Here is a 9,778-nt window from a genome sequence, read left to right as displayed (position 1 = left end):
GTGTGTGTGTGTGTGTGTGTGTGTGTGTGTGTGTCTCTGTGTGTGTGTGTCTGTGTCTGTGTGTCTGTGTGTCTGTGTGTGTAGGGGAGGGTAGGTGTGAGCATCTGAGATGACAGACATCTGTCTCCTCACGGCCCCAGAAGAAAGTGATAGACCAAGACACAGAGGAAGCCACAGCAAGCCTGTGTCAGGAGTTGAAACCGGCAGGATCTGTGTGAGCCTGCTGTGAAGATACTCACCTACTCATTCATTCATTCATTCATTCATGCAGTGCCTCTGTCCACCTAGATGCCTGAGAACAGGGGTTTCCCAGCAGAGAGTGCAAGGACTCCTTGGCTCTACACTATGAGGAATCTGAACACCCTGGAATGAGCCTAAAGCTGGCGCCAAAATCGACAAGATGAGATGGAGGCTCCTTAGTGCCTGGGAGGATGTCAAGGACGTGCAGAAAGAGAAGCAGACAGAGCTCACTGACCATATGAGATCATTTTGGCCTCATATTTATCAACCCTAAGATGGCATAAGCTTCTGGGTAAGTAGTTTTGAAACTCTCCACTTGGAAATCATTACAACTGCCACAATCATCACCTACTTCATCGACAACACTGTCATCATCCATGTCATCACCATCATCGCCACAATCATCATCTGCATCCTCATCACCAACGTCATCATCAGTGACATCATCATCATCACCATCATTATCACTACCATCCTCATCACCATTATCACTATCATCATCATTGCCATCAACACTGTATAAAATGGTGACATGGTCACTCTGTGGTGGTTAAAGGGATAGTTTTGACTACAAATATGTGTGTGTGTCTGTGTGTGTGTATGTGTGTGTCTGTGTGTGTGTGTGTGTGTGTGTGAGAGAGAGAGAGAGAGAGAGAGAGAGAGAGAGAGAGAGAGAGAGAGAGAGAGAGAGGTGTGTGAGAGAGAGGAATATGAAAGAGTCCAGAGCAGAGAGAAGAAGTAGATAAGCCTGGCCAGAAGGCTGGACCTGGGCAGGGCTATCTGTGAGAGAAGGAGGAAGAGCAGGAGACAGAGAGCAGAGAAAGCACAGTGGGAGAAGCAGGGGCTGAGGGAGAGTGAGAATGAGAGACCACCAGAGAGCAGGAGAGCACAGGGGTGGGCACATCAAGGACAGCATGGTCATTGGGAGAAGGAGAAGCTGGGGGGAAGGAAGATTGTTATCTGGAGGGAGATTAGGGGAGGGGAGCAGGGAGAAGGGCTGGGGCCAGCATGAACTTTGAAATGTGTAACAGGCACTTGAGGTACTGAGGGAGCCTGGAATCACAGGTAGCCATATGTCTCTTCGGTCAGAGGTAAGGGAAGTGACTCATTCCCTTGGGAAGAGGGGGGTTGGCTTCACAGTTCCTGAGGAGTGCTGATTTTTCTCTACTTACAGGAAATCCTCCTATAGTCCAGGTTGAGCTCATTCCTGGACATTAGGATGGCCTTTTGGAGTTCGTGTATTGGAGTTTCTGTTGGACCTGACTGCCACCATCATTTTGTCACTGTCATCTGTGTATTCATCAGACTTACAGAGGGAGAACACTGTGGCCTGGCCTATAGTCAGCTAAATCCTGAGGAAAATATGCTGAGATAAGCCAGGCAAGAAGAACAGATACTGCAATGATACTTAGACAGGGTCCCTCATCAGTCAAGTTTACACAGGCAGAACGTGGAATGATGGCTTCTGGGACCTACAACGAGAATAGCATGCTGCTATGCTGTGTCAGGTGGGGGAGACGGGGACGTTCTGGAGATGTGCAGTAGCGACAGTCACCTAAGTATGCATAGGCACTGCCTATGTGCATGTAAGGAACAAGACCATTAAGTGTGTATATTTTATCACAGTCTTTTCAGAAGCAGGTATAGCTGGTGTAGAGTAAGAGGAACCAGAGCAATAGCCACCATCAGAGAGAGTAACTGTGCAGGGACTCGAGATGCCACCTTGGATTAGGATGTTCTCCTTCTTGATCTGATGGTGGATATCTGGATGTGTAGGTTTATAAATATTTGCCATACACTTGGGAGGCACACACTAAGGAGTATAAAAGAATTAAAGTTCTTTAACATAAATACAGTGTAGAAGTCTCTTCCGTTCTGAGGAGAAAAACTGAAGTCGCAGTCAGGGAGGAGGCAAGTTCCACGACATTCACAAGATCTCAAAAAGGAGGTGGACCCATGTCTTTCCCACCCACTTGTCAGACCACTCCTCATGTGACATGTGTCCGTGGCCAAAGTGGGACCTCACAGCCCTATCTGAGATGGGTCAGAGATGCGTAACACTCCCTAACGGTTCATGGTGGTGACTAAGCAATGTTAGTAGTCTTAGAAATGTAAACTTACTGTGCCTTCTCTTCTGGTCCTTAAATGATAGTTGACAGACACCTCCCATTGTGCCTGTTAGGCTCAAAGCAGCATCCCAAAATGACACAGCTGCTGACAGTGTCCCAAACAGAAGGACTTTGGCTGAGTAATCAGAGAGAATGTTACTGGATAAACAAGCCTAAAGACAGATTTCTGTTTACTGGAAAAACGGCTATCTTAAGGAGGTTTCTGTTTACGAGAAACTTCCCATCATCAGACCCAAAGGTCAACTACTTTTGGCAAAGATATCTATTTCTGGGTCAATCCGAAGAGCCAGCTGTTTTAGCTCAAGGACTGAGCCCTGCTGACACATAAAATCTGCTTGTTCTGCACACCACTACCCCCAATATTGCTCCTCTCTCTGCCTCTTGAGAGGTAGTCTTGCCAAGTCAATCCTTAATAAACCTATCTTTCTACCCACAAAGTAAACCTGGTCTCATGGTCACACTGTGCCTGGCTGCTTTGATCAGGCGCTATAAGCCAAGCAGTCCCTCCTTCAGCAGTCCCTGCAAGCAGTGCAGCTGTGTGGTCCATCTTACTGTCACCTTGACTGAGTCAGACTCATCCTGGTGTGCCTGTGAAGGCATTTCTAGATCAGGCTGAGTGATGTGGGGAGACCCATGGGGAATGTGCCTGGCGCTATGCCTTGTGCTAGAGTCTCTGACTACATGAAATGGACACAGCTAGGCGAGCACCAGTGTTGAAGGCTCTCTGCTCCCTGACTGCAGACTGCCTCACAGGACTGGTGCCATGGCTTCCCACCAGGGTGTAAGTCAACAGAAGCCCCTCTCTGCCTTTTGGAATGTTTAAAAACACACGGGGTCAGAGAGTGTTAAAACACAAAAGGGAGTCATGTATCATAGCTGTTTTAAAGGCTCCATGACCACTCAAAGGAAACACTTCAGTTACAACAGCAAGCAGGGCTGCTGTGGAAGCCATGACTGCTGTCCCAGAAGGCCCTGTTCCAGGCATGAGGGCTCCAGGAAACTCACATTAACTTTTGCAGATCCCGTGTTGACACAAGGCTGGCTTCTGAGTTCAGGCCTGCTGGTTTTTAAGTCACAAAGCAATAAGCAGATGACCTTAAAACCCACAAGTCTCTGCTAAGTTTCTAGTTCTCAGGGCCCAGAGATGTGAGTCTCTCTAGTTTAGGAAGGCTTAGAGCTTGCTCAGACTGCAGCCTAGAGCTGTAGGCAGTCTGCTTCTCAATGCCAGGAGCCATAGTGTTTTTTATGGTAAACCCTAGAGCTGCAAGCTCAGCCCATAAGACACTTGTATTCAAGAGCTCAGGAAGCTGAGCCCTGCCCACTTGTAGTGTTTATCTGAACAGATAAACAACTTCATTTGGGAACATCTAAGGTTCCTTTGAGACCAGACAGAAGCTGTTCCAGTTCCAGTTCAAGACAGAACCTGTTCCAGTTTTATAACATCCCCAATTCCATTTCTTCAGGTGGACCATAGTTCAGTTCCAATATTGCACTTTTAGGTCACCTGCAAGGTGTGGACTGGATGCTCCCATGGGAAAGCCCGAGGTTGAGGCACATCTTTGCTTCCAAGAAAATGATGTCCCAGTTGTCAGGAATTCAGCTGAGCCACCCAGGGCTATGGTGACTAAGGGAACCAGAAAATGACAAAGGTGCTGGTCTGTGATGACTTGCTGGGTGACTAAAAGAAAGAGCCCAGCTCAGAGGACACAGCCATTGCTCTACTCCTCCCCTGAGGAAGGTCGACAGAGGGTTAGATGGATCAGCAATGTGACTCATGCAATGAAAGTGAGTCAGCAAACATGACTCGCTTTCTTGTTGAGAGAGCCCAGAACAAAATTTCTAACAGTCTTGGGAGGGCTTGTAATGGAAGGAGGAAGGCATGGGGTGAGGGATACAACTGGAAATGGGATAAGTGTTTCTAAGGCCTTTCTCCTTCTTTTTGGGGACACCTCACCTGCAGTGCACCTCGAAGACCTCAGTCCAAGGTGTCAGAGAGGGATTCAGACATAGGACAGTTGGCCAGGAACACGAACATGTGGAGAATCATGACAGTCTGAGGTACCCAGTCCTTGACGTCAGTGCCCCTCAGAAACCTCAGGGCAGATCTGGGGTGGAAGTCAGTCTTCCTGCATAGACCTAACAGGCAGAGTGTGGAAAGTGCCTATGCCTAGGACCTACATAGGTTTTAACCATGATCCAGCTACTTACCAAGGTGAGTGTCTTGGTGGGCAATATGGTAAGGCTTTTCCTGGGGCAGTACTTGAAGCTTCCAAGCTCCCTGGTGAGAGAAATCCATGGCAGGTTACAAAGATCTGTACCCTGCATGTCTTTAAGCTTGAATTCCAGAGGAGCCTAGCTGATCCTGACTGAGCACTGGCCAGCCCACTTAGATCTCCATGCTGAGAACTGGCCTCCACCTGGGCACCTAGTGGCCAGCACTCTACTGTAGCCTCTCCCTGAAGTCTCAGCCCCTGCCAAGGACAAGAGGGGAGGTTCAAGGAAGGGAGCTCAGAGAGCCATTCTTCAAGCCTGTCCCCTCCAGCTCAAGGCAATCCCTTCCTGACTTTGTCACAACAAAAAGAGACATCACATTGGGTAGTAGTACCTGAGAGAAATCAGGATCAGAAACTTCTCTCCAGCCACTCGTGCCAGGGAGTTCCCTGTCAGGGTGGAATATTGCAATCTCTGTCTGGACAGCTCTGGCCTTCCTGGCACTGGGAGAAAGATGGAGGGACAGAGGGAGAGAGAAGGAAAGAGAGGGAGAGAGAGAGAGAGAGAGAGAGAGAGAGAGAGAGAGAGAGAGACAGACACAGACACAGACACAGACACAGACACAGACACAGACACACAGACACAGAAACAGGGATATACAGAGAGAACCAAAAAATGAAAAAGGATCTACCAGGCTAGGCCTTGCTCTCTGGCTGCCATGGATTGAATGTCTCCTGTCTGCTGTGTTCTCCCTCTGTGATGTACTTAGAGAATGAGAAAAAAGCTTTTGGTCTTTGGCCTTCCTTTGGAGAGTTCATTCCCAGGGGTGTTGCTGAGAGCAGCTCCTCATCCCTCTCTGCTAACTGCTCAGCATGCAGCTGCAGGGAATCTGCTACGGTCTGTAAGAAGTTCCCAACCTGGTGGATGTGACAGAGGCCGGGAGGTCTCAGTTTCAAGGTCTCCCATGAGTGCCCCCTTGGAGGACTTCAAAGTGAGAGTTTTCTAGGATGGAGAGAGGTGGCTGTCTGTCAGCTGCGTGAATAGCAATATGGAACATCTGCAGGGCAAACATGTCAGCAGCTGTTCACTGACAAATGTCTGTACAAAGAAGCAGGCCACCATCCCTGTCACTGTATGGTGTTCAGAGATACCCTCCAAGTCATTTCTGATGGAACCCTTGACTGTCAGAAGACAAGCAAAATTAGAGGGCCAAACTGAGAACTTGGGTCTGGAAATGACCTGGGATGGAGAGACCCAGGATACTTTCCCCCTCGAAAGCAGCAGTGTGGGTTATAGCTTTTTTTCATGGTGGATTTCCCCCCATTTACAATGATAATAAATGTGGTGATTTAATTGGCAAAGATGAAAACGCCTTGGATGTCTTTACCATTGTGGAGTACAGGGAATTGATCCCATACTGGTCCCGAGACGATGCTGTTGCCTGAGTTGTGTCACAGGACCATGAAGTTAGAGATCCAAACTCAGAGATTGGGTCTGAGAGGCTTCAGATCTGCCACTCAGCAGTAGACTGACTGTGCCTGTAGCTAACAGTGTGTTGGCAAGCCTCACCGCCCCGAACCCCCCCAAAAAAAACAGTTAGTGAAAAATTTCTATCACATACCTAGGACTGCCTGGAGCATAAAACGACTAAGAACTTTGGCCATGCTCCATGCAAGCACGCTGCTGTGTGTGGTGCCCATGGCCCCATGTGTGTCTAGACCTATGATAGCTGGAATAAGCCTGATCCCGCAGCAAGCTCTCTGCTGCAGCAAAGCTGGCTTTCCTCACAACAGAAGGACCATCAAGCCTGTCCTTTGTCCTCAATGGTGACTTTGTTCTTTCCTGTCATTAAGAGTTTAAAGGCTGGTGTTCTCGATTCTGAGGGTTAAGATTCAGATGCAATAGGCATGAATGGGTATATAGGTGTATGTGTGTTATTGTGAGTTTATTCATGCTGTAACAAGTACTATCGCCAAAGCAACTTACGAGAGGAAAAGACCTAGTTTAGATGACAGCCAACCACTGAGGAGAAGTCAGGGAAAAAACTCAAGCAAAAGTGTGAAACATGAACCATGGTAGCAGACTGTGTGTTGGCCAGCTCATAGGTTCAAGCTTTATGTAACTGTGTTTCAATGCTCAAGATCAGATATCCAGGAAATGGTACTGCCCTTAGTGGACGGGACCATCCTACATCAATTAAACATCCAGACAACTACAGTGGGTACTCATTCCTTTTGGAGGCACAGGCAAGCAAGTCTCTGTGAGTTTGAGGCCATCCAGGGCTGCATAGTAAGATCCTGTCTCAGGCCAAGAAACAGCCAAGACAACTTCATCTGATCTGGATAAGTTCTCACTTGAGACTGCTTTCTCAGGTGACTGTAGGCTGGACAAATTGCCAGTTAAGCTAAGACCTGAGTGAATATATGGAAACCTATTTAAAACACTTCACTTATATAAATTATGGTAGGTTATTACATGTATCTATTGCTTTAAGACAGGTACTGTTTCCAAGGTTCTAATTTGCAAATCATAGGACACACTTTATAATTATGCCAGGGACTTCCATTTTAAAAGGTGACCTGCAAACATATTGGATGGCTTAGTCATACCATACAATGTCGTTCAGAAGGAAGTCCTTCTTAATGGCCTTTTGGGCTGCTAAGCACCTGCGTTCATTTTCGCTTTGAGTTAAGATCTGAAATTTGAGCAGAGAAGGAGCCTCTTAGGACAAGGGCACGTTTGTCTGTGGTCAGTCTGTGTTAAGAAAGGAATGGGTATTTAAAGGAAGAGGCAGGAGTGTGGTGCCAAGGACCCTGTTGAGCCCTAGTCTGACAATGATCCCCAAAACTAGTAGGTTGTCCGGAAAGAATAGTTGTCCCTGTTGTATGAGGAAAGGATCAAGGATTTCTTGTCAGTTTTACATGTCTGGAGTGTCCCGTGTAGGTGGAGATGCTGGATGTGTGACCTGATCATTTATGCATCGAGTTCAAGGGCTGTCTGCATGACATGTCAATTTTCTCAAACAGTAAGATGTTTGGAGAAATAGTTATGCAATGTGTGAAGAGATACTCATTTCTCTGAATTTCAAGACCACATAGGACGGTGGTTCCGGTTACCAGACAGAGACCACCTGCCTTGTGTGGGTATCCCACGTGTTCAATGAGAGCCTCTCATCGGATCCACACAGTTCATACTCCATGCCTTTTGCTGCTGGAGAATATGGCATAGCAATTCTCCGGGTCAAAAGAATTCACTAATACGTAATTAAATAGCATTGTGAAGGAAGACACCTGCCTTCTGCCCTGTGGACTGCGTCTCTCAGGACAAGTCAGCCTGTGACCATCTTGACTTTCATTTTCTGTTGAGTAAAAGAAAACTTCAAGTAAAACAAAACCCATTGGTGTCTGAACATCAGGTGTCTGCACTGTTGTGGATTAGAGTCTAAGATCTGGGCACATTGATCTCTGAGTAAAGAATCAGGCGAGAGGTTCTTAGATGGTTTTGATCATTTGAGATGCACTTTTTTCATCCTGAACAGACTTCTGTCCCTCTGCCCCAGAGCCCCTCTCATACTTTCCCTGCCTTTGTAGCTCTGTATTGGGAGATAAGAAATGACTGGTGTATCACTGAAGCTACCTTTAAAATGGGGGTGGGGGTGGGGGAGGGGCTGATATTTCATCCCTTGTGTTTTTATGCTATTTTGAATGTATTTACCATATTGCATTAAAATATTACTCATTTCTATAACTGGGTTTTGGTGCCTCTTTACATTTTGCCCTGATGGAGTAACACTCCCTCCTCTTAACCCCACCATCCCCAGAGTTATTCATTTGTTTGTTCCTTCATTCATTCACTTTACATCCAGTCATGAGATCCTCCTCTGAGCCATGGCTGAGCACTCGTGGATGGGAATGGAGGAAAAAAAAATCACTTACTCTGAAGAACAAGATGGGGGAAGTTCTCAGGGACTGTAGGTCAGGACAGAGAAGGGAAAGCCAAAGTTGACAGCCAGGGATCTAGAATGCTCCCACTGCTTACTGACTGCTGTCATCTTAGGTTTTCCATGTCAATGGCATACCCTCAAAACCCTTCTGGTTTGCAGGTGCTTCTAGAAAAATACCACAAGGGGTCCCAAGACTTGAAGAGGCCACCTGTAGCTGATTTGCGTAAGGCCAAATGCTGAGAAGTGGTGACTTCCAGGTCCACCCAAGCTCTGCAAGGCTCTGGGCGCACACTTGCAGGGAGGTGGTTATTGCCCTCTTGGTTGGCTTCCTGCAGAGGAGTCAGGGAAGGGGCTGTGGAGGAGGCCCTTCCTGCCTGAGACCTGAGGGCACATGAGAGCTGACCAGGAGACTGTGGGGTGTGAGCTTCTCTGGCAGAAACAAATGTCATGAGTATTATCAGAGGTTCGTGTCCGCAATTCTGAGAAGCAGACGAAGCTGCTTGTGAAAGGGCACTGGGACTTCCTCAATCTGCTCTCTGTTTCCTCCAGATGGGGCACAAATAAATAGGAAGAACCTACAGCTCACAGCTACTTGGAGGCTCCCGAAGGAGGCTGCCTGTCCCCCATGTACAGAGGTAAGTGTCTGCCTTCCTGATGTAGAGCTGAGAGTGAGATCAAAGTGGAGGGGTGTGAGGTCTCTAGGATGGAACAGGACAGGATAAGACAGAGCTGGGGTAGCATTTTCCTCAGACTTGGCCTCTCTACGAAGACTGGGTCTAAGACTCCAAGGCACTTGGTAGTGGAGGGGAACCTGGGAGTATTCGAGCTGGGTACAAAGTCAGGGCTCTGGGAGAGTTAGGGATAGGGTGTGCTCTGTGGCTCTGGGAGGACACAGCTTCATCACTGGAGGTCTGGTGGCAGGGAGGACTCCCTAGAATGCTCAGCTGTGACTAAGCTCTGTGTTCCTAACATTGCCACCCTTATATTACTTCTGTCCCTGTCCTGAGCTTCAGATCACACATCTGTGGGACAGGGTGAGTAGGAGAAGTAGACCCCTCTGCTGTCAACTAGAAGTGGAAGAAGGGAGGAGAAAGAGAGAGGGTAGAGAAAATTTACCTACAATGATGAAGAAGTGCTGGGGACAGAGTGTGGGACAAAAATGTACAACCTCCCTTGGTACTGGGTATACTTTGACAAGCTCACTTGGGAGGAGCCCAGAGACATACCAGATTATTCTCTCTCTCTCTCTCTCTCT

At 47.7% G+C, this 9,778-nt stretch overlaps 2 long non-coding RNA genes across 2 annotated transcripts in view; one reads left to right on the top strand and one right to left on the bottom strand.

The window, feature by feature from the left end:
• Nucleotides 1-4,595: 4,595 nt before the first annotated feature.
• LOC114636203 lies at nt 4,596-5,336 on the bottom strand. Its single transcript, XR_003713586.1, has 3 exons — nt 5,272-5,336; nt 4,975-5,029; nt 4,596-4,647 (listed from the first exon to the last, which is right to left on the bottom strand). It is a non-coding gene; the product is annotated as an uncharacterized LOC114636203 (long non-coding RNA).
• Nucleotides 5,337-8,794: 3,458 nt separating this feature from the next.
• LOC114636204 overlaps nt 8,795-9,778 on the top strand; it is a 9,522-nt gene continuing 8,538 nt past the window's right edge. Inside the window, exons 1-2 of the long non-coding RNA XR_003713587.1 lie at nt 8,795-8,986; nt 9,073-9,158. This is a non-coding gene — a long non-coding RNA (uncharacterized LOC114636204). The remainder of the gene's footprint in view (nt 8,987-9,072; nt 9,159-9,778) is intronic.

Source organism: Grammomys surdaster, unplaced genomic scaffold (assembly GCF_004785775.1).
Source record: "Grammomys surdaster isolate TR1022 unplaced genomic scaffold, NIH_TR_1.0 122941, whole genome shotgun sequence".
NCBI lineage: Eukaryota > Metazoa > Chordata > Mammalia > Rodentia > Muridae > Grammomys > Grammomys surdaster.
The sequence above is the reverse complement of the archived record's forward strand: the minus strand, read 5'-3'. Positions and strand labels throughout refer to the sequence as shown.